The sequence below is a fragment of the Choloepus didactylus genome, chromosome 20 (assembly GCF_015220235.1).
Source record: "Choloepus didactylus isolate mChoDid1 chromosome 20, mChoDid1.pri, whole genome shotgun sequence".
Lineage (NCBI taxonomy): Eukaryota > Metazoa > Chordata > Mammalia > Pilosa > Megalonychidae > Choloepus > Choloepus didactylus.
In genome coordinates, this window is record NC_051326.1 from 32,961,370 (window position 1) to 32,981,687 (window position 20,318).

Sequence of the window (20,318 nt, forward strand, 5' to 3'; positions counted from 1 at the left end):
TACACGCCGTTCCTTTTGTGTGGGGTGCCCTTCTCTCTTCTTCCTTGTGAATTCCTTCTCTTTCTTCCAGATCCTGTTTGAGCATTTGCTCTGTGAAACTGTGACCTGATACCCAAATTCAATCCTGATCATTGCCATCCTGTGTCATTGCTGCACCACGTACACTGCTTTCTATGCTTTGTTTTTTTTTTTTTTAAGCAGTTTTATTGAGATATAGTCACATACCATACAATCTACTCGTAGGGTAGAATCAGTGGCTTTTAGTATAATCACAGAGTTGTGCATTCATCACCACAACCAATTTTAGAACATTTTCATTACTTCAAAAAGAAAAGCCCCATATCCCTTAGCAGTCACCTCTCAATCCCTCTATCTTTCCCCAGCTCTACATAGCCACTAACTGAATTCTGTCTCTATAGATTTATTTACTTTTACATTTTATGCAAATGGATCATACTATATGTAGTACTTTGTGTCTAATTTCTTTTTGTTTTTTATTGTTTCTTTTTAATTAGAGAAGTAGATTTACATAAAAGTCATATAAAAATACAAAGTTCACAAATATCCTCCTATTGTTGACACTTTGTATTGGTGTGGTACCTTTGTAACAACTGATGAAAGAATGCTAAAATATTACTGTTAACTATAGTCCATAGTTTGAATTAGGCATATTTTCCCCATATACCACCCCATGATTAATACCTTGTATTGATGACATACATTTATTATAATTCATGAAAGAACATTCTTATATTTGTGCTACTGACCACATTCACCATTCACAAGGTTCACTGTGTTATACAGTCCCAGGTTTTGTCTTCTAACTTTCCTTCTAGTAAAATACAGGGCGCAGAACTTCCCCGTTTCAATCACAGTTGCACACATAATTCAGCACTGTTAATTATATTCACAATAATGTGCTACCATCCCCCCATCCATTTCCAAACACTTACAATCAACCTAATTAGAAATTCTGCACAAATTAAACATCACTCCCCATTCTCTACCCCCATTCTGTCTCTTGGTAACCCATTGTTCTGGTTTGCTAAAGCTGCCATTATGCAAAATACCAGAAATGGATTAGCTTTTATAAAGGGGATTTAATAGGTTACAAATTTACAGTTCTCAGGCCATTAAAGTGTCCAAACTAAGGCATCAACAAGAGGATACCTTCATGGAAGAATGGCCGATGGCATCAGGAACACCTCTGTCAGCTGGGAAGGCAAGTGGTTGGCATCTGCTGGTCTTTGCTCCCAAAGTGCCGGTTTCATCTCTTAGCATAGCATCTCCAAACATCCTTTTGTCCACAACTCCAAGCATCAATAAGCATCAGCAAGCATTTGGGTCTGTATCGGCTCTTAGCTTCTCTCTTAAATACTCTAGTGAACTAATCAAGACCCACCCTTAATGGGTGGGTCTACACCTCTGTGAAAATAATCTAATCAAAAGTATCACCCACAGTTGGGTGAGCCACATCTCCATGGAAACACTCAATTGAAAGGTTCCACCCTAATCAAAAGAATAATAAATCTGACCCTACAAGATTGCATTAAAGAATATGGCTTTTGTGAGGGATATAACAGATTCAAACTGACACATGAAGTGCTCTGTTTTTTTAATAGTAGCCATTCTAGTGGGTGTGAAATGACATCTCACTGCAGTTTTAATTTGCATTTCTCTAAAAGCTAGTGATATTGAGCTTCTTTTAGTGTGCCAATTTAGCCATTTGTATTTCCTCTTTGAAAAAAATTCTGTGACAGTCTCTCTTGCCCATTTTTAAATTGAGTTGTTTGTCTTTTTATTGCTGAGTTGTAGGATTTCTTTGTAGTTCTGGGTATTAAACCCTTATCAGATATGTGGTTTCCAAATATTTTCTCCCATTGAGTAGGTTGCTTTTTTTACTTTCTTGACAAAGTCCTTTGAACCACAAAAGTTTTTAATTTTGAGGAAATCCCATACATCTATTTCTTCTTTCATTGCTTGTGCTCTGGGTGAAAAGCCTAAGAAACCATTGCCTACAACAAGATCTTCAAGATGTTTCCCTGCATTTTCTTCTAGGGGTTTTATTGCCCTGGCTCTTACATTTAGGTCTTTGATCCATTTAGAGTTAATTTTTGTATGTGATAGGGGTTGTTCTAGTTTGCTAATGCTGCCAGAATGCAAAACACCAGAAATGGATTGGCTTTTATAAAGGGGGTTTATTTGGTTACACAGTTACAGTCTTAAGGCCATAAAGTGTCCAAGGTAACGCAGCAGCAATTGGATACCTTCACTGGGGTATGGCCACTGTTGTCCGGAAAACCTCTGTTTGTTGGGAAGGCACGTGGCTGGCATCTGCTCCAAAGTTCTGGTTTCAAAATGGCTTTCTCCCAAGACGTTCCTCTCTAGGCTGCAGTTACTCAAAAATGTCACTCTTAGTTGCTCTTGGGGTATTTGTCCTCTCTTAGCTTCTCCAGAGCAAGAGTCTGCTTTCAATGGCCATCTTCAAACTGTCTCTCATCTGCAGCTACTCTCTCAGCTTCTGTGGATTCTTCAAAGTGTCCCTCTTGGCTGTAGCAGGCTCTCTCCTGTCTGAGCTTATATAGTGCTCCAGGGAACTAATTCAGACCCACCTTGAATGGGTGGGGTCACATCTCCATGGAAACTATCCAGTCAGAGTCATCGCCCACAGTTAGATGGGTCGCATCTCCATGGAAACACTCAAAGAATTACAATCTAATTAACACTTATAGGTCTGCCTACACAAGATTACACCAAAGATAATGGCATTTTTGGAGACATAGTACATTCATACTGGCACAGTGGTCCTCTTTCATTCTTTTGCATATGGAATTCCAGTTCTCCTAGAACCTTATGTTGAAGAGAATATTCTGTTCCAGTTGAATGAACTTGGCAGCCTTGTTGCATATCAATTGTTCATAGATGTAAAAGTCTATTTCTGAACTGTCAATCTGATTCCATTGGTCAATATATCCACCTTTATGCCAGTACTATGCTGTTTTGACCACTGTAGCTTTGCAATATGCTTTCAAGTGAAGAAATGTGAGTCCTCCAAACTCATTCTTCTTTTCCAAAATATTTTTGGCTATTTAGAGCCCCTTTCCCTTCCAAATAAATTTGAAAATTTGTTTTTCCATTTCTGCAAAGTAGGCTGTTGGAATTTTGATTGGGATTGCATTGAATCTGTAAACCAATTTGGGTAGAAGTGGCATTTATGATATTTAGTCTTCCAATCCATGAACATAGAATGTCCTACCATTTATTGAGCTCTTCTTTGATATCTTGAAGAAATATTTTGTACTAATTTTCTGTGTACAAGTCCTTTACAGCTTTGTTAAATTTATTCCTAAATATTTGATTCTTTTAGTTGCTATTGTAAATGGAATTTTTTTCTTGATTGCCTCCTCATCTTGCTCATTACTAGTGTATAGAAACACTTCTGATTTTTGCATGTTGATCTTGTATCCTGCCACTTTGCTCAACTTGTTTATTAGCTCTAGTAGCTTTGTTGTAGATTTTTGGGGATTTTCCATACAGGATCATGTCATCTTAAATAGTAAAAGTTTTACTTCTTCCTTTATAGTCTGGATGCCTTTTATTTCTTTTTCTTGCCTAATATCCCTGCAAAAACTTCTAAGACAATGTTGAATAACAGTGGTAACAGTGGGCACCTTTGTCTGGTTCCAGATCTTAGAGGAAAAGCTTTCAGTCTTTCAGAATTGAGTATGATGTTAGCTTTGGTTTTTTCATACATGCCCTTAATCAGGTTTAGGGAAAGAAGAAAACTGTAAACCAAAATCCTCAACAAAAAAAGGTGCCAAAATCCTTAACAAAACACTAGCTGACCAAATCAAGCAGCAAATTAAAAGAATTATGCATTATGATCAAGTGGGATTTATCCCTGGTATACACTGCTGGTTCAACATAAGAAAATCAATAATACACCACATTAACAGAATGAAGGAAAAGAAAAACACATTACAATCTAGATTGATGCAGAAAAGGCACTTGACAAAATACAGCATCCTTTCTTGATGGAAACACTTCAAAAGATAGGAATAGAAGGAAACTTCCTCAATATGATTAAGGGCTACCCTCACATTTATGGCCAACTGATTTCTGAGAATCTGGCATAGAGTACTCAATCGGGAAAGAATAGTCTCTTCAACAATGCTGGGAAAACTGTATCTCCATTTGCAAAAAAGAAAAAGGAGGAGGAGGAGGGGGGTGGGGGAAGGAGAGAGAGGGAGGGAGGAGGGAGAGGAGGAAGAGGAACCCTACCTCATACCATATACAAAAATCAACTCAAAATGTATCAGAGACCTTAATATAAGAGCTGGAACTAGCAAACTCCTAGAAGAAAACACAGGGAAGCATCCTCAGGACCTTGTGTTAGGCCATGGTTTCTTAGAGTTTATACCCAAAGCACAGGCAACAAAAGAAAAAATAGACAAATTGGACCTCATCAAAATTAAAAACTTTTGCAATTCAAAGGACTGTAACACAAAAGTAAAACAATAACCTACATAATGGGAGAAAATATTTGTATACCACAAATTTGATAAAGTTTTAATATATAAAGAAATCTGTCAACTTAATGACAAAAGACAAACAACCCAATTTAAAAATGGGCAAAAGACTTGAAATGACATCTCTCCAAAGAAGATATACAAATGGCCAAAGAGCACATGGAAAGATGCTCAACATTGCTGGCCATCAGAGAGTGCAAACAAAATTCATAATGACATAGCATTTCACACCACTAGAATTGCTGCCATTTAAAAAGCAGAAAATAACATGTGTTGGAGAGGATGCAGAAAAATAGGAACACTCATTCATTGCAGGTGAGAATGTAAAATGGTACAGCCACTGTGGAAGACAGTTGGCAGTTCCTCAGAAAGCTAAGTATAGAATTACCATATGACCCAGCAATCTCACTTCTAGGTATATAACCCAAAGAATTGAAAGCAGAAACTAAAACAGATATTTGCACACTGATGTTCAAAATGGCATTATTCCCAATTGCCAAAAGATGAAAACAACACAAGTGATGAATGGATAAAGAAAATGTGGTATATACAAATGATGGAATATTATTCATCTGTAAAAAGGAATGAAGTCCTGATACATGCCACAACATGGGTGAACCTTGAATATATCTTGTTGAGTGAAATAAGCCAGACAGAAATGGACAAATATTGTATGGTCTTACTGATTTAAAACAATGATAATAAGCAAACTCATAGAGTTAGAATCTAGAATATAGGTTACCAGGGGATGGCGTGATGATATGGAATGAGAAGTTAAGGCTTAAAATGTGCAAGTTTCTTCTTTGGAATTATGGAAATGTTTTGGTAATGGATAATGGTGATGGTAGCACAACACTGTGAACACAATTAACAGCACTGTAATATATATACATATATATATATATGAATGTGATTAAAAAGGGAAATGTTAGATTGTATATATGGTAACAGAACTAAAATTTTTAAAAAATCCATGAAACTACCCTATACACACAGTGAGTCCTAAGTTAAATCATGGACTTTAATTAACTGTACAATTGTAAAAATGTGCTATCATCAAAATACACATATTTTTTATAGATATAAAATATTTTATTTGTAAATGGTGATCTTCTAAATCTGTGTCCACAAATTCCAAAACCCATAACAGTCTGTATACTTCACAAAATTCAATTTTTGCCAACATTAGATACTATTACACAGAACAGAAAACAAAACAAAACAAAAACCCGGTAGGACAAATACTGGTAAGATGTCAGAATATTGTACAAGAGAAGAAAAATATTCAAGAAACAAATTTCATACAACCATTTATCAAGAGAAAAACATATATAATTGATTTATTCTGTAAGATAAAAATACTTCATGCCATATACAAGTTTAGAAGTGTATCACTGAATATACCAACAGTTTACAGTCTACTTTAATTGTGCACACAAAAGTCCTAAGTTAAACCATGGACTTTAATTAATAATACAATTATTAAAATGTGCTATAATCAATTATAAAAATGTTCCACACCAATGCAAGGTGCTGGTGGTGTGATGGTATGTGGGAATCCTGTGTTTTATGTATGACTGTTCTGTAAACCTACAACTCCTCTAATAAAGAAAAAATAAAAATTCAAAGAGTAAAGAAAAGAGTAGGAACAAATATGGACAAGTATGCATAAGGAGCAGATTAACAGTAAGCAACTGGGAATGTTTAATTGGAGGAAGGGAAGACAAAGGCAGGGACAGAATATGGGGAGAGGACTTCATAGTGGTCTTCAAATATGTCACTTTATAGCTGTCTTGTAAAGGGAGATGATGCATGTCCTCTATTGTCCCAAGAGAGTAGAAGTAGATCCACGAGGTGGGAAGGTACAAGAAAACACATTTTGGCTTAACATTCTCTAATAGTCAGAGTTATCCAAAATGGAATGAGTTCCCTAAAAAAACTAATGCATTTTCTGCCAGTCGAGGTATCTGAATCTAAACTGGTATGACCACCTAATAATGACAATTAAGGAGATAAAAAGCACAGAGGAGCTTTAGCGGAAAGTATGCCTGTTAATAACTTTAAATGTAGAACTAGGAATTCCCCCCTAGGAAAGAAATCTGCTGTTTTCTGAAGACAGTAGTTCAATGAGAAATTGTCACAACAAAATGTCATCCCAGCGGGCACTGCAAACAAAACAAATTGTTTGCTTGTATCAGCAGACAAATTTACTATAGACGTCCAGTACAACTTGAGTCTGGTGGTCAGATGTTGGAAAGAAATAGTGGAGGCAGATAAACCCCAAAAGAATGAATAGACCAGGTTGATGAATTACCACCATAGGAAGACTGAGATTAAGACCCTTCAATCGTGAGAGGGAAAGTGGATCAAAGATCATAAAATCAATGTGCTAGAAGAAATGAGAATGTTCTCATATTAACTGTAGTGATGAATGCATAACTGTGATTATATACTTAGGATGGATTGTACGGTGTGTGAATAAAACTGTTAAAAAAAAGTAATGGGGAGGGAAAGGGGTATGGGATGTTTTGGGTTTTCTTTTTTATTTCTTTTTCTAGAGTAATGAAAATGTTCTAAAATTGATTGTAGTGATGAATGCACAACTATGTGATGATACTGTGAGCCACTTCTTGTATACTTTGGATGGATTATATGGTGTGTGAATATATCTCAATAAAATTGCATTTAAAAAATCAAAGTGCTAGAGTTTAGAATACAAGCAGACATGTTCACCAAACTGTGGAATGTGAGTAGTGGTTTTTATTTCTTTCAGGGCTGCAGCAACCTCAGATTTATCTAACTTCATTCCTGAATCAGCAGTACATCGTGGCCAGCAAAGGCTGGTAACATTTACATATCGGGTTCGGACTGGGTTTAACAGCACCCAGAGAAGACACCAAACCATGAGTCTCTCACTGTAGCAGCATCTATGGTACCAATGAACAAATAATTTGTGACCCCTAACTGAAATTTAGAGCAACTGGCATTATAATTTGAGATGTGGTTGTAGTGAATTCAGTTTAAAATTCCTTCTCCCTATGTCCAAAGACTGGCAAAAAGGAATCATTCAATTGACAACTAAGATCTGGAAAATGGAAAGGATCATTTACAAAAAGACTAAGAAGGTAGAATAAAATAAAGGCTGAGCACTTCAAAAGGAAAACCTATAAGCCAAAATGTAAATAAACTGAGTGGTAATATGGTTTAGACAGTCAGTCTACAGTCACTGTATTAACTAAATGGTATGGTGTTAAGCACATTAGGCTGGAAATAAGGTGTGTTAAGTTCTAATTTGTCTCTGCCACCACCTAGTTGCTTTACTTAAGAAAGTCGTTTCTCACTCTTGGGCTCAGTTTTCTCATCTGCAAAGGAAAGATTTAACTAGTTCTTTAAGTGCTAATGTTCTCTGATGTGGCTGCATGCTAACAAGATTAAAATATTCATTTTAAAATGTCACTTGTCATTGAAACCAAGACTGTACCAATGACTAGGGCTCCGGTGTAATCAAAAGCAGCACAACTGAGCTAAATGTAATTTCAAGTTCATTTTATTAAAGATAAAAGACCCATGTGAACATAGTTCCTTCTCAAATTATTTTGGAGTCTACTTTCAAAGGGAGGCAGTAATGGTGGTTATATTGTGAAAATTTGGTTTCTGCAGAGAAGCAATTGAAAATAATTAAAATGTACTGCTGAGACAGGAAAGGTTTTGCATGTGTGGTTTATTTCACCTGTTGTATTTCAACTGTGGTTAGCACTTAAATTTTGCTATTAGTACTTATTTACATTCATGTGCACTGAGCCTAAGAATAGCATCTTTTAAATGAGACTGTGCATATTTAGCTAAATATGGGCAGGGTGAACAGAACTGTTTTCCTGTTAAATAATTGTTACTTTTGACAGTTATTCTTGCTTTCTCCCTTTCTTCTGAGTTTGTACTTACTGCCTTTCATCTTAAAGTAAAATAACAGAGATGACAGAAATGCAGTATTTATTATTCCTACACTAGAACAACTGCATACAATGGAATCAAATAAGAATATTAGAGATATGGGCACAGAGAGAAGAAGCAACTTGTCCAAGGCCACATAACGTACTGGCAATCAGGACCTAACTCAGGCTTCCCGACTCTAAGTTCAGATCTCTTTTCATGACACCACGCACCGTCTGCTAGATACTTTTTTAAACAAACCCTGTAGAGCTTGGGAGTGGGAAAAGATGAGGAGCAGTGCCCCTAAACAAAGTGCTCTCTCAAATGCATGACAAAGGCATTTGTTAGGAGTGAAGGCTGCTGGTAGAAAGGAGAGTAGCAACTTAATAAAATTTTACTTAGGGACTCAAAACTGAAACTACTTCCTGCAAACTCTTAGATGCCCTCAGAAGCAAAACAAACCAACAACAAAAATAAAAAAAGGACAGAGTCAGAGTTGTACTCTTTCAGAGCATTTGTTCTGTGTCTGATGCAAAATTAAATGGGTTTATAAAGAATTCCAAATGTTCTGTTCTTTTCCTTTAGTCAGAATCTCATTTCACTCTCTCTTGCTTCACATCATTAATCTTTCCCAATGGTATTCTCATTTTCCTTTAATTTCCTCCCCAAAGCGTTTCTAATAGTAAAAAATAATATGCTTAAATTAGCAAAGTTTCTTTAAAAGGCTTTTTCACTCATTAGCATTGGTTTATTGCCTACTTTCAATAAATGTGGAAAGTACTTGGCACATAGTAAGCACTTAATAAATATTTGTTGCATGAAGGAAGTGTGTCTTTTAAATATATCTTAAATGGTAGGATTAATAATGTTAGGGGTTATGTTCATTCATGGATTCAACAAATATTTGTTGAGTATCTATTACATGCCAGGCAGTATTCTGAATGTTGGGGATAACAGCAGGGAAAGAAATGGGCAAGGTATTGGCCCACATGGGCTTACACTTCAGACTGTGAATGGTGTCGTGGAAATTACTCAGAATTTGGAGTCAGAATGCCTGGATTTTAGGTCCCACTCCAATACCTGAATGTAATACTGAGTAAATCACCTATTCGCTCTTAGCCTCAGTTTTTCCACATATAAAATGGAAATGGTAAAAATACCTATATCGGGGGTTCTTTGTGAGGATTAAATATGATAATACATGCAAAATTGCTCTATACACAAGCATCTGTACAGATATTTATTTTTAGAATATTTGGTGAAGGCAGTTAAACTAGTGAACTAGTATGCACTCAGATGAGCTCTGTTTAGTTTGGGGGGAAATGGATGCCACCTTAACCAATATATTGATTCCCATTCTTGACTCCATTGATCAATGACTTTGAGGACTCTGTGACTTCTTCCTTAAAGAGTCTTTGGTAAAGTCTCATCCCCCTTACACAAGAGGTAAGCTGAAGAATGAAATTGTGAGAAGAGCAGATTCTTAATAAAATGTTGGAATGTTGATGATGTTTAGGATTTCCTTTCTTTTTAAGCTTAAGATTTAGATTTAGTACCTTTGGACTTGACAACATTTTCCAACCACCTTATTGGACTCTGCATTGCTCTTCCAAACTAGATGTGTCCCCAAAGAGCAAACTAACAACCTTAGCTCAGAAGCACAAGGTAAAACAGGGGCCTTTAATCTGCAAAGAAAAAGAGGTATGTTTACAGCACTAACACATCAGCTCTAATGTGTTCAACTTTAGAAGCATGGCCCACAAGTGGACTCAGTAGAAGAGGCATTGGGATCATTTGATTTTCTTCATTCTTCTCCCCCAGGTGGGTAGGTAAGTATAAATTGCAGATATTTTCATAAAGCCCTTAATCAGGTTCTAACAAAATGAATTTGAATCCTCTCTTATTGCTCCCTGAAGTTTGCCAAAATTAATGAGGCATGAGATGACATGTCCCTTCTTATCAGGAATTGCTACCATCCCCAACAATGCCTGAAGTAAATGCTATCTTTTGGGAGGAATGATTAGTGACTACCTAAGATCATACTGATAAGTAAAAATTCAAACTAAAACCTGATTCTCCAGATTTCTAGTCCATTTGCCTTTACATAGACTTAAAATTCACTTTACCAAACATATAAACAAACCACAAAGTATAATTTGCTTTACCTCAAGAAATAACTTACTTTAAGAAAATCAACCAGAGGTAAAGAGATAAATCTCCTGTAAAAAGAATTCCAAATAATTTATGTAGATACTCTCCCTTAAAGGAGGGGGACAATAATTCTCCACTCCTTAAAAGTGGGTTTCACACAGTGACTTCCTTCTAAAGAGTACAGTTTGGAAAAGGGGAAAAATGGTAACTTTACTATGGAGAAACCTGACAAACACCACCTCAACCAGGTGATCAAGGTCAAAAACATCAACAGTCGTAAATCATGTTGCTAGTAGGTACCACTGAAATGACATGATGAAAAGGCACTTTAACTTTGCCATCTTCCTTCTCCAAACCCATAACCCCATTGCAATCGTGAGAAAAACATGAAACAATTGCCAATAGGGGCATCCTCATCCTACAAAATACCTGACCAGTTCTCCTCAAAACTGTCAAAGTCAATAAAAGCAAGGAATATCTGAAAAACTGTCACAACCTAGGGGAATCTAGGAGGCATGACAACTATATGCAATGTGGTTCTCTTGGATGGGATCCTGGACCAGAAAAAGGATATTAGGTAAAACAAAGGGAATCTGAATAAACCATTAACTTTAGTTAATAATAATATATCAATATTTGTTAGTTAATTGTAACCAATGTACCACACTAATGTAAGACATCAATAATAGAGGAAACTGGGTGTGAGGGGCATATAAGAACTCTCTGTACTGTCTTCTCAACTTTTCTGTAAATCTAAAAAATTATTTCTATTTTTTAAAAATTAACCACAAGTTACAGTATAAACTAAATAAGAGAAACAACTTACCAGATGTCACTGAGCATAAAAACCCAATTTTCCTGCTTCAGCTTCAAGAATCCACCAAGGATCTGGTAGCAGGTTTCTCGTTGTGATACAGATGTTTGGAACCAAATGAGATATACAGCCCTTCACGGCCACAGCTGCAAAGCCACATTTACACGAGCAGAAGTGAAACTGACTTGCCGTCAGAAGGCTATTTATGGCAATCTCCTCCCTCAGATATTGACTTGTGCTAATTTACCTTTTTATTTAGAATTTAAATTGTATGTGAGTTTGGAATCTTACATCCTTCTCTGCCCTATTTCTTCAAATAGTCAGATATAGTCATGTTCCCTTATAAATATTTGTAGCGTCTTATGTACAGCATCCTCTCCTTGAAGGTGAAAGCGACTGGGATGAATCTGGCTGACCTGTTGAGGTGGTGTTTGTCAGGTTTCTCCACTGTAAAGTTGTCATTATCCCTCCCTTTCCAAATTGTACTCTTTGGAAGGTTTCCCTATGTGAAACCCACATTAAAGGAGTGGGAAGTTAAGAAAAATGCCCCAGTCTCAGGAGAGACAAAAGACTGTTACCCAGACACCAAAATATAACTAGACTGATGGATGATATGACATGGTAAATATAAATTGATTCTTGATTTTAAAAAGTCTTGAAATTTACCAAAAATAAAATTCACCAAAAATAAAACAACACTGAATTGCTTGATTGTAGAAATGAATGTCATACAGTTTTAAATAACTCTTTCTGGAACTTTAATTTTATACCTACATTAAAAAAAAAAAAAAACCAAAAAAAAAAACCAAGCATTTTAAGTGTTTCCCAGGAGGAAAGAAAGCAGAACATGCTCCACTAAGCTATGTTTGGCAACCCAAACAATCACATCAAATACAGGGAAAAGGCTATGCTTTGAACCTTCCATTTCAGGTAGAGTGTTACCTTCGAAGGCTGACTCAGTCATTATCTGGTCAACCTTTAGTAACTCTAGATGTGTTGGTCCAAAGTGGAGATTCAGAAAGCAAAGAGGTCAAATGTGGGAAGACATTGAAGATGAATATTTAGACTCTGGCCTTAAAAATTGCTTTGAGCTTTTGGCATGATGGACCTCATCCATAAGAAAACCATAGAAATACAAATATAAAGTTCAAAACAAAGAAAATAAATGCAAATATTACCACTGATGATGGATCTTCTATTTATCTACCTGGGCAAAATCACACATACTTATATTCATATAACACATGCTTAGCTCTCCCTCTGCTGGCTGTTTCTTTGCTTCAGCAGCTAATTATACTCTTAATCAGAGGTGCTACTAAACTACCTAAAGAAAAAAATAATTTTGAGATTTTTTAAAGCTTATTGGGTTCTGTTCTCAGTAAGGTGAGGGGCTGTGTAAAAAAGACAGCCTTCCACCAAACTGCGAGGGATACGACAGACCAAAGAATGACTCGGACAAGTCCAGCTTGCTGAGTAAGATCGAGCATTTACTGGGACTTATGTGAGGTCTTCATCCTATTGGGGGCTACCTTGGGTCTTCACCCTCATCGGTGGGAGGAAAGACAGCAATTCCTTGCTATGATGGTCCACACTGTCCAGAGGACAGGGCAATGTTTTACAGGATTTGAACAAAGGGAGGTGGGTTGAAGGCACCGGCACAGCATGGTTGGCTGTGTATACATTCAAATTAAGGATTACAAATTGGCTTATCCAGTTTCTACAATGCTTTATGTTTTCCTCCTGGGCATGACTTCTGATGATGGTGCTATTTATCTTATTGGGCATATCTTCTGACAACACTGCTCTTTTCCTCAAGCTAAGATTACTGTTTTACTGGTAGGGGAACATCTGTTTCCTAGGGCACATGGGAAAGGGAAGAGTTGGGAAATAATGCAAAAGATCATGTATGTTACAGGTTCTTTGTGGTGGTCCCTGACACCTAATATTGGATACCTGGAGGCTAGATCTGTAGGAAGCTTGGTCATTCTACCAAATGGCTGAATTTCCATTGAACTCACGGAAAATACTGAAGCAGTTGCAAGAGAACTTGCATGGAGTTCCACCATCACACTCAACCACCTATCAGAATCTGCACTCACATGCTCTGCCTTCCAGCCTATTAATAGATGAACTATCCATGTGCCCATCTAAAACTAACCTTGTGCACCAGATTCCAAACCCTCTCAGCAACTGAAGGACTAGGTCCGGCGCTTCTCTCTCTTCTATTACTTCATCAGCATTTCACGCCCTACTAGATTATTCCCACTGGCATACAAACTTGCTTCTATTCCATTTTAAAAACAAACACTTCTCTTGACCCCATTTCCCCTGCCAGCTACCACCCTATTCCTCTGGATGTCTTTATGAAAAAACTCCTCAAAAGTGTTGTCTAGGCTCAATGTCTCAAATTCTTCTCCTCTCAATCTATCACAAACCTACTCTAGTCAAGCTTTCACCCTTACCATTCCACCAAAACTGTTCTTGTCAAATCATCAAGGATCATAGACAACTTTCAACCCTCATCTTACTTGATCCATCAGCAACATTTGACCCAATTGATCATTCCCCCATTGACATACTTTCTTCACTTAGTGTCTAGGAAGTCACACACTCCTAGTTTTCTCCCCACTTCCCTGGAGGTGCCTCCTCAGTCTCCTTTGTCAGTTCTTCCTCTTCTCCAATCTGTTAATAATAGAATATCCAAAAGCTTAATCTTTGGTCTCTTTTCTTTCCAATTCACACTCACCTGGTTTCATACCTTTAAATTTCACCTATTTGCCTATAACTCTCAAATTTTTATCTCCAGCCCAGTCTCTTTCTTTTTTTTAATTTCTTTTTATTGAGATATATTTGCATACCATGCAGTCATACAAAGCATACATTCAGTTGTTCATAGTAACCCTTATATAGTTGTGCATTCATCATCAAAATTAATTTTTGAACATTTTCATTACCACACAAAAATAATAAGAATAAAAATTAAAGTGAAAAAAAAAAAACAATTAAAGTAAAAAAGAACATTGGGTGCTTTTTTTTTTTTTTTTGCCCCCATTTTTCTACTCATCCATCCATACACTGGACAAAGGGGAATGTGGTCCATATGGTTTTCCCAATCACATTGTCACCCTCATAAGGTACATTTTTATACAATTGTCTCCAAGATTCATGGGTTCTGGGTTGTAGTTTGATAGTTTCAGGTATTTACTGCTAGCTATTCCAATTCATTAGAACCTAAAAAGGGTTGTCTATATTGTGCATAAGAGTGCCCACCAGAGTGACTGCTCGGCTCCTTTTAGAATCTCTCTGCCACTGAAGCTTATTTCATTTCCATTCATATCCCCACTTAGGTCAAAAAGATGTTCTCCATCCCATGATGCCGGGTCTAGATTCCTCCCCGGGAGTCATATTCCATATTGCCAGGGAGACTAACTCCCCTGGGTGTCAGATCCCACGCAGTGGGGAGGCAGTGATTTCACCTGCCAAGCTAGCTTAGCTAAAGAGAGAGGGCCACATCTGATCTACAAAGAGGCATTCGGGAGGAGGCTCTTAGGCACGATTATAGGCAGACCTAGCCTCTCCTTTGCAGCAACAGTCTTGCCAAGGGGAAGTCCTGTAGTAGAGGGCTCAGCCCATCAAACCACCAGTCCCCTATGTCTGTGAGCACATCAGCAACCATCGAGGTGGGGAAGCCCAACACCCCTGCATTCTCCACCAGCTCCCCAATGGGTCTCTGCATATTTTTTTCATTTTCTTTTAATTAACTCTTTTTTTTTAATTATGTAAAAAAAAATGAAAAAAAAAAACATGGAGTAAAAAAATCATTTCAAACAAACCATAACATAACAAGAGAATAAGAAAAAGACAACTAACCTAAAATAACTACTTTACTTCGAACATGGTCCTACTCTACCCCACAAAAATAACCTAATATAGCAACATTTCTGTGAACTTGTTCCAAACATACCCATCAGAAATTAACAAACCATAGTCATTCCTGGGCATTCCCAGAATGTTCAATTTACCCATGATAGCTTATCTGTCCTTACTGGGTTATTGTTCCCCCTTCATTAATTGCTCTTTATCGCAAGTTCCCCTACATTCTACATTATAAACCATTTATTTTATATTTTTCAATGTTAACATTAGTGGTAGCATATAATATTTATCTTTTTGTGCCTGGCTTATTTCACTCAGCATTATGTCTTCAAGGTTCATCCATGTTGTCATGTTTCACAGCATCATTCGTTCTTACGGCCACGTAGTATTCTATACATTTTATTTATCCACTCATCTGTTAAAGGACATTTGGGTTGTTTTCATCTCTTGGCAATTGTGAATAATGCTGCTATGGACATTGGTGTGCAAATAACTTGTGTCACTGCTTTCAGATCTTCCGGGTATATATCAAGAAGTGCAATTGCTGGATCTAAGGATAACTCTATATCGACTTTTGAAAGGAACTGCCAGACTGACTTCCAAAGTGGATGAACCATTATACAGTCCCACCAACAATGAATAAGAGTTCCAATTTCTCCACATCCTCTCCAGTATCTGTAATTTCCTGTTTGTTTAATGGCAGCCATTCTAATTGGTGTGAGATGTTATCTCATTGTAGTCTTAATTTGCATCTCTCTAATAGCTAGTGAAGCTGAACATTTTTTCACGTGTTTCTTGACCATTTATATTTCCTCTTCAGAGAACTGTCTCTTCATATCTTTTGCCCTTTTATAATTGGTCCATCTGTACTACTGTCATTGAGTTGTAGAATTTCTTTTTATATGCAAGATATCAGTCTTTTGTCAGATACATGGTTTCCACAATTTTTTTCCCATTGAGTTGGCTGCCTCTTCACCTTTTTGACAAATTCCTTTGAGGTACAGAAACTTCTAAGCTTGAGGAGTTCCCATTTATCTATTTTTTCCTTTGTTGCTTGTGCTTTGGGTGTAAGGTCTAGGAAGTGACCTCCTGATACAAGGTCTTGAAGATGTCTCCCTACATTATCTTCTAGGAGTTTCATGGTGCTGTCTTTTATACTGAGGTCTTTGATGCACTTTGAGTTAATTTTTGTGTAGGATGTGAGGTAGGGGTCCTCTTTCATTCTTTTGGATATGGATATCCAACTCTCCCAGCCCCATTTGTTGAAAAGACTGTTATGTCCCAGTTCAGTGGCTTTGGGGTCCTTATCAAAGACCACTTGGCCATAGATCTGGGGGTCTATTTCCTAATTCTCAATTCAATTCCCTTGATCAATATATCTATCTTTGTGCCAGTACCATGCTGTTTTGACTACTGTGGCTTTATAGTAAGCTTCAAAGTCAGCGAGTGTAAGTTCTCCCACTTTGTTTTTCTTTTTCAGAGTGTTTTTAGCAATTCGAAGCATCTTCCCTTTCCAAATAAATTTGATAACTAGCTTTTCCAAGTCTGCAAAGTAGGTTGTTGGAATTTTGATTGGGATTGCATTGACTCTGTAGATGACTTTGGGTAGAATTGACATCCTAATGACATTTAGCCTTCCTATCCATGAACATGGACTATCTTTCCATCTTTTACGGTCCCTTTCTATTTTTTTTAGTAGTTATGTAGTTTTCTTTGTATAGGTCTTTTACATCTTTGGTTAAGTTTATTCCTAGGTACTTGATATTTTTAGCTGCTATTGAAAATGGTATCTATTTCTTGAGTGCCTCTTCACTTCTTTTATTTCTAGCATATAGAAACATTACTGACTTATGTGCATTAATCTTGTATCCCACTACTTTGCTAAATTTGTTTATTAGCTCCAGTAGCTGTATCATCCATTTCTCAGGGTATTCCAGATATAAGATCATATCATCTGCAAATAATGACAGCTTTACTTCTTCCTTTCCAATTTGGATGCCTTTTATTTCATTGTCTTGCCAGATTGCCCTGGCTAGCACTTCTAGCACAATGTTGAATAACAGTGGTGATAGTGGGCATCCTTGTCTCATTCCTGATCTTAGAGAGACGGCTTTCAGTCTCTCACCATTGAGTACTATGCTGGCTGTGAGTTTTTCATATATGCTCTTTATCATATTGAGGAAGTTCCCTTCAATTCCTACCTTTTGAAGTGTTTTTATCAAAAAGGGATGTTGGATTTTGTCAAATGCTTTTTTAGCATCTAATGAGATGATCATTTGATTTTCCTTTTTTGATTTGTTAATGTGTTGTATTACATTGATTGATTTTCTTATGTCGAACCATCCTTGCATTCCTGGAATAAACCCCACTTGGTCATGGTATATGATTTTTTTAATGTGTCTTTGGATTTGATTTGCAAGTATTTTGTTGAGAATTTTTGCATCTATATTCATTAGAGAGATTGGCCTGTAGTTTTCTTTTTGTGGCATCTTTGCCTGGTTTTGGTATTAGATTGATGTTAGCTTCATAAAATGTGTTAGGTAGTTTTCCATTTTCTTTGAAGTTTTGAAAGAGTTTAAGTAAGATTGGTGTCAGTTCCTTTTGGAAAGTTTGGTAGAATTCCCCTGTGAAACCATCTGGCCCTGGGCATTTATTTGTGGGAAGCTTTTTGATGACTGATTGGATCTCTTTACTTGTGATTGATTGGTTGATGTCTTCTATTTCTTCTCTGGTCAGTTTAGGTTGTTCATATGTTCCCAGGAAATTGTCCATTTCCTCAACATTATCCAGTTTGTTGACATACAGTTGTTCATAGTATCCTCTTATAATTTTTTAAATTTCTTCAGGATCTGCAGTAATGTCACCTTTCTCATTCATTATTTTGTTTATATGGGTCTTATCTCTTTTTCATTTTGTCAGTCTAGCTAGGGGCTTGCCAATCTTGTTGATATTCTCAAAGAACGAACTTTTGGTGTTATTTATTCTATTATTTTTTTTGTTCTCGATGTCTTTTATTTCTGCTTTAATCCTTGTTATTTCTTTTCTTCTACTTGGTTTAGGATTGGTTTGCTGTTCATTTTCTAGCTTCTTCAGTTGAGCCATTAGTTCTTTGATTTTGGCTCTTTCTTCCTTTTTAACGTATGTGTTTAGTGCTACAAATTTCCCTCTCAGTACTACTTTTGCTGCATCCCAAAAGTTTTGATATGTTGTGTTCTCATTTGCATTTGTCTCTATATATTTAGCAATTTCTCTTGCTATTTCTTCTTTAACCCACTGATTGTTCAGTAGCGTGTTGTTGAGCCTCCAGGTATTTGTGAATTTTCTAAGTCTCTGATGGTTATTGACTTCTAATTGTATTCCACTGTGGTCAGAGAATGTACTTTGAATAATTTCAATTTTTTTTTTAATTTATTGAGGTTTGTTTTATGTACCAGCATATGATCTATTCTGGAGAAAGTTCCATGAGCACTAGAGAAGAATGTGTATCCTGGTGATTTGGGATGTAACGTTCTATATATGTCTGTTAAATCAAATTCATTTATCAGATTGTTTATGTTTTCAATTTCCTTTTTGGTCTTCTGTCTGGTTGATACATGTATAGGAGACAGTGATGTATTGAAGCCCCCAACATTACTGTGGAAACATCAATTGCTTCCTTTAGTTTTGCCAGTGTTTGTCTCATGTATTTTGTGGCACCATGATTGGGTGCATAAACATTTATGATTGTTATTTCTTCTTGTTGAATTGCCCCTTTTATTAGTATGTAGTGGCCTTCTTTGTCTCTCATAACATCGTTGCATTTAAAGTCTATTTTATTTGAGATTAATATTGCTACTCCTGCTTTCTTTTGGCTGTAGCTTGCATGAAATATTTTTTCCATCCTTTCACTTTCAATTTCTTTGTGTCCCTGTGTCTAAGATGAGTCTCTTGTATGCAAGATATAGATGGTTCATTTTTTTTAATCCATTCTGCCAATCTATATCTTTTAATTGGGGAGTTTAATCCATTTACAGTCAACATTATTACTGTGAAGACATTTTTTGAATCAGCCATCCTATCCTTTGGTTTATGTTTGTCAGATATATTATTTCCCTCTCTCTCTTAATGTCCTTTAATGTACCCATACTGAATCTCTTTAGTACTGAACCTTTCTCCATCTCTCTCTCTCCTTTCTGTTTTTCTGTCAGTAGGGCTCCCTTTATTATCTCAAGTAGGACAGGTCTTTAGTTAGCAAATTCTCTTAGCATTTGTTTGCCTGTGAAAAATTTAGGCTCTCCCTCAAATTTGAAGGAGAGCTTTGCTGTATAAAGAATTCTCGGTTGGCAATTTTTCTCTCCCAGAATTTTAAATATGTCGTGCCACTGCCTTCTTGCCTCCAGGGTGGCTGCTGAGTAGTCACTACTTAGTCTTATGCTGTTTCCTTTGTAAATGGTGAATTGCTTTTCTCTTGGCTGCTTTCAGAACTTGCTCCTCCTCTTCAGTATTTGACAATCTGATCAGAATATGTCTTGGAGTGGGTTTATTTGGATTTATTCTATTTGGAGTTAGCTGGGCATTTATGACTTGTGTATTTATGGTGTTTAGAAGGTTTGGGACGTTTTCCCCAATTTCTTTGAATACTCTTCCTAGACTTTTACCCTTCTCTTTTCCTTCTGGGACACCAAAGAGTCTTATATTTGGATGTTTTATTTTATCTATTGTATTCCTGAGGTCCATTTTGATTTCTTTCAATTTTTTTACCATTCTTTCTTTTGTTCCATTTTCCATTCTGTCATCCTCAGGGTCACTGATTTGTTGTTCAGCTTCCTCTAATCTTGTACTGTGAGTATCCAGAACCCTTTAAGTTCGTCAATAGTTTCTTTTATTTCCATAAGATCGTCTATTTTTTTATTTACTCTTGCCATTTCTTTTTTTATGCTCTTCTAGGGTCTTCTTTATGTCCTTTATATCCTGTGCAATGCTCTCATTGTTTATCTTTAGTTCTTTGATTAATTGCTCCAAGTACTGTGTCTCCTCTG

At 36.6% G+C, this 20,318-nt stretch overlaps 1 protein-coding gene across 6 annotated transcripts in view; it reads right to left on the minus strand.

Annotated features, from left to right (window-relative positions):
• The window catches only part of NUGGC (nuclear GTPase, germinal center associated), a 69,542-nt gene that overhangs the window by 42,618 nt on the left and 6,606 nt on the right, over positions 1–20,318 (minus strand). The window contains exon 1 of one of the 6 annotated variants that reach the window (XM_037813168.1): positions 11,437–11,565. The exons of 3 other annotated variants lie outside the window; for them this stretch is intronic. The gene's annotated coding sequence lies outside the window, so the exon portion shown is untranslated. Of the gene's footprint in view, positions 1–10,015; positions 10,085–11,436; positions 11,566–20,318 lie in introns of those variants that run through there. 2 more of the 6 variants (XM_037813166.1, XM_037813167.1) reach the window with 2 other exon arrangements.